Raw genomic sequence first — 5270 nt, forward strand, 5'->3', positions numbered from 1 at the left:
TTTTTCAGATTTTAGCACAATATTACCTTAACCTTTTTTAAAAAATGATATAATTCAACTTCTTTTGAATTGCAAAACCCCGAAAGTTTGTTTTTTAAAGTAATAAAAATGTCAAAAAATTTATTAAAACGTCAATATTTTTTTATAAATAGTTGCAGAAACTTGTTGCTAGAGAATTAAAAAAAAATATTTTTTAGTGGTGAGTAAGTACTCTCAGAGAAAGATAATTCTACTTTCTGTAACTTTTTTGTATTGTTTATTTATTTTTTGGTGGATGCGCCGGGCTAAATAAATATTAACGTTTTTAGAGCGCAAAAGCATTTTATTTTAGTTTAAACTTTTAATTAGACTAACTTCAAATAAACCAAACTTGTTTAACCATAAATTACAGTTTCCTATTTAATATTCAACTTTTTACAAACTGTGTGATTCTCCAAGTTAAAGATTTAAGACGGTTATAAAACACAAAGCAGTGTTTTAGCTTTTGCAACTAACTTGTGAGAAAATAATTTGTCTCCAATATTAGATAGCACAAAATCTTTGATGAGTTTTTGCTGACAAACGACCATTTTAGCTACGTTGTTATGGTCATTAATCTAAGAGTTTGTGGTGACACCTTTTTTATACTTCTCTCAAGATTTCTCTTATTAATTTTAATTTAAACAGCTTTGTAATAATTAATTGTTTTATGCAATGCTTTGTTTTGTGTAATTATCACACTGACATACGTATCTGACAACACAATTAAATATATGCATAAAATTATCTCTTTTCTGTCTCTACATTTTCGGTCTTATCTTCGAGATATACCATTTTAGTTGACAGGCGAGATCGCTCATACTTGGAATTTTTGATCAAAAAATGTCGGAAAACATCTCAGAATTGCATTTAATCTAAAAACTCACAGAAATGATCCGATGAGTGCTCGTCAAATAAAAATCGAAATTAACGATAAATTTTTAAATTGTCAGCAATTTTCCAAGAAATTTTGTTTGTGACCCTAAGTGGCAATGGTTTTCAATTTTCATTAATTTCCTTCAATGTGTAACATCGCCGCCCAAGTCAATTTTCTTTTAAAATTAGATTGTAATAAAGTTTTGATAATTTAATTTGCGTCAGGCTTTAACAGATGCCCTTGTTATTTTTAGGTTTAATTTTCAATCGAGTTCGCTACGCTCTCTTCGGATTCGGTTTTCTATAGTCCACTAAAGCAGGCCTAAATTAAATCATTACGCAAGTCACTCTAATTAGAAAATGTGTATTGGTTCACTTTTAATTAAATTCTAATGTATACTACTGATTGTGACATTTTAAGTGCTCTGAGTTTGATTAAAATAAAACAATCGAGTGATTTATGAGCAAAAAGACACATTAAAATTATTTTTAGTTAAGGCAAAAGTGTAACTTTCTTCAATTAATAAACTTATTTGTTTCTTTAATAAAATTTTTGTCATCAATTTTGCCACTCTATAGAAACGTACTATTTATTATAGACGTTAAAAAATTATGTTTTTGCAATATTACAGAATTATATTTTGAAAACGCAAAAACACATTTTTGAAAATGTCTATACAGAGTACTTCAAACAAAATTCTAAGCCATGAAAAGAAAACAAAATATTTTTTAAGAATTAAATTTGATAATTCAATTACATTATGTGAAATAATTTATTACAAAATATTATTATTTACAAACAATTAACATTTTCTTAATTTAAACGGTGTGTTTTAATAAAAATTGGTATGAAAAGTTGTGATTGAAAATTTCCGTTTTGTAATTAAATTTAGAAAGGCTGCAAAATCGTTTTTGTTGTTGGCTTCCTGTCACATTAATAATTCGTTTTCATTTTCCCTCCAGTAATTTTATTTCAATTACCTTCCCCAAAAGGGTCACCTTTTTTGATACATTATTTAAAACTATGAAGCGCTTTTTGCGCTAAAAAATATTTTCTATTAACATAATAAAAACAGCAAGTTTGTTTGACTAATTAAAAACGCTTTAATTAAATTTACAATTTATTTGTTTATCTTTTGGGTCAATTTAAACCAAAAATAACCGTTGTTGCTAACTTACATATTTATAAATCTTACGAGATTTACATGTTGAGATGGAAGATCCTTGGATTTTTATATGCACATCTGGGATATTCTCATACAAATATTTTATATATTGAACCATTTTCATAATTTATTTGGTGTAAAAACAATACATAAAAAGCGATTTAAGGGTCGTAATTTAACAAAAAGGATTTATCGTTTTTTGGGGAGAGAGAATAGAACTGAATTAATAATGAAGAATTCTTAAGGGATATCCTTACAAACCCAATAAATTTTGTACACTTTTTCAAACCGTGTGAATTTAAACATTAAAAAGCATATTCGCATTTGGGAACAAATCTAATAAAACTTTTTATCTTTGATCGAGGTGTTAAAGCGAGGCTTTGATCTCGCTCAACTTGATTTATAATAAAGCAATCAATTTGTAAAAAAAAATAATTAAAAAAAATTAGATCAAAAAAATAACTAAAAGGATTGTAGCATTTCAACGGCATCTCTACCTTAAACACCGTTATCTTCTTAATTTTTCACTACAATTATTTTGTTAAATTAAAAGCTTTTCTCGTGTCAGAATCGAGACAAGAAAAAGCAATTAGGAAAAAAGTTGTATTTTTTCGCTGCACACATGATGTGAAACACTCACCCTACTGATGGGATCACTTAGTGCATGGTGATGCGTGACGTCACATAACGGCGCCCGCGGAGAACTGAAAGCAGGATAACCTGTAGCTCGGTCGGTGGCGTCGCGACGCCAATGTGCGTCGATACGCATCTGGACGGGAACAGAAGGCTAGGACACAATGCCACCGGTGATGAAACCGTGGCATGCCGACACATTCGAGAGAAAAGTTTTTGTGATGGGTGCCACATTTTTTGACAAATCGACACCAAATTGGAACAGAAATACACCGAAACTCTTCAGTACACACGAATTTTTTTCAAAATATAATTACATATTTATTTTAAAAATTAAAAAATGGATATTTAGTACAAGCAACCAATCAAAAAAATTTTTGCTCAAATTTACGAAAATTGACATAAAAAAGCACCAAGAAGGTTTGCATTTTCGTTTTTTACGCAGGAATTGTTTTCGAATGCATGGTAAGAAAACAATGCATATTAGTAGCAGACAACCATAAAATTAAACACGTCAATAATTTTTATAAATAATTTAAAATATTTTTTATCGACAAACGTCAGTGTCAATCTTTATGACTAAATGCCATAAGTCGTTTTGCGGAAAATTGTGTCAAATTGAATTTATTGTTAATTAAATTGTACATGCTGTCTCAGCGAATTGAAAAAGTTCTTTAGTGGCCTTTAAATAGTAGAATTAAAAAAATATATATATAGGACATTGTTAGATACTAATCTAGTCCATCGCCTAAAATTATTTTCAACTATACACCATGTCTCAAAAATAAGTTACAATACAAACTTATGTTTTTTTAATAAAACACCATATGTTTCTTAACGGTTTTGGACGTAGATTTTTATGACATTGTTTTTAAGCTAAAACTTTTATGGGTCGATTTGGCTTAGTTTAAAAAAAGACGGATTTTTTGACGAAAACATGCACTTTTTAAAAATGTATTATACAAAAACTAAGACATCGAGAAATATTTTTTTACTACCGCAAAGAACAAGCTACAATCTACAAGGTTGTAACATTTTTTCAGGATGTTGCATTTGCAAAGATAAAAAAGTGAAGGCGTTTGTTAAAAGTTCAATAATTTAAAAAAATTTAAATGGAACACTCTATATATTGTTTTTGCATTTTAAAAGATTATTAAAATTTCTTTCTAAAATTATTTATTTTTAGGTTTATAATCAATAACTAAAAAGATGTTTAACGTTAAACATAAAAAAATAATAATTACTATTATTTCAGTAGCCAAAAAGTACACAGTGCATAAAAGATGAAATATCACTTAATAATCACATTTGTGTTAAACTGAATCCATTATTCTTTATTTTTACAATAAAATAATTCGAATTTCAGTATTTATAACGACTTTTCCAATCTCTGGATAAATCAACGGATAAGTGGTCCTTGGTGGAATTACTATGGTTGCCATAGTATCAACAATGCCCAAATATTGATAAGCATTGTTGCTACAATTAATATTAAATGAAATATCTTTTAATTTATCAATTCTAGATATTAAAATTTTATTTTTTTAGATAGACAATTTATCAATCTATTAGATTGCAAAAATAAAAAATAGAGTGTTCCTTTTAAATTTTTTAAGTTATTTAACTTTTAACAAACTTCTTAATTTATTAATCTTTGCAAATGCAAAACATTACAAAATTGCTACAGCTTTAAATTCTGTACTTTTTTCTTTGCAGAAGTAAGAAAACATTTGTTCTAGCTGCCTTAGTTTTGCGATAGTAAAAAAATATTTCTAAATGTCTTAGTTTTTGTGTAATATATTTTTAAAAAGTGTATGTTTTCGTCAAAAAAATGTCTTATTTATAAAACTAAGCAAAATCGACTAATAAAAGTTTGGCAAATGCAGAAGGTACAGAATTATATAATTTGACAGCATTAAAGGTAAAAGATCTTGTAAACAAACTAGTTCGGACACGAAGCATGGACAGAGCATCAGTATGACGTTAAGTTAACGTTATGAAAATTACACCTATACAGGGTGCGCCAGAACTCGCGACCCAGAGAAAAATTTCAAGTAAGATAAGATACCAGGAACATGGAAAAAATGTTTAAATACTTCTATCTAAATTTTATCTATAAAATTTTGACATTTATTTTTTGACATTTGACATTTTTTATGTCTATTTAATGATACTCATGATCTTGTATATGTTTTTTTATAATTATTTAGTAAAGGTACAAAAATTTTGAAAATAAAAGCCACAAATAACATTAAACAGAGTTACAATTTAGGATATAACTTTCTTGTATCCTCTTTTAAAAGCCTATAGCAAAAAAAATTGCAAAGTTATTTTTCCAACAGAAATAAATAGAGTCAAAGTGCAAAATTTAAACTTTTATATCTTCTAAATTTTTATAGATAGAATTTTTTTAACATTTTTTCCATGTTCCTGGTATCTTACTTCACATGGCATTTTTCTCTGGGGCGCGAGTTCTGGCGCATCCTGTATGACAGCTTATCCCAAAGATAGGGAGGAGAAGTGGTTTTAAGAACAACGTGAACATTAACATGTAACTGATATTTGGATAATAAATCT

The 5270-nt window shown here is 27.8% G+C and overlaps 1 protein-coding gene across 1 annotated transcript in view; it reads right to left on the reverse strand.

Moving 5' to 3' along the window:
- Positions 1-2766, reverse strand: part of LOC123010315 (GTPase-activating Rap/Ran-GAP domain-like protein 3) — a 78203-nt gene extending 75437 nt beyond the window's left edge. The window contains exon 1 of the mRNA XM_044407117.1: positions 2701-2766. The gene's annotated coding sequence lies outside the window, so the exon portion shown is untranslated. The remainder of the gene's footprint in view (positions 1-2700) is intronic.
- Between the last annotated feature and the right edge of the window lie 2504 nt (positions 2767-5270).

Source organism: Tribolium madens, unplaced genomic scaffold (assembly GCF_015345945.1).
Source record: "Tribolium madens isolate multiple individuals breed KSU strain unplaced genomic scaffold, Tmad_KSU_1.1 Scaffold_7;HRSCAF=85;Tcas5.2_LG10, whole genome shotgun sequence".
NCBI lineage: Eukaryota > Metazoa > Arthropoda > Insecta > Coleoptera > Tenebrionidae > Tribolium > Tribolium madens.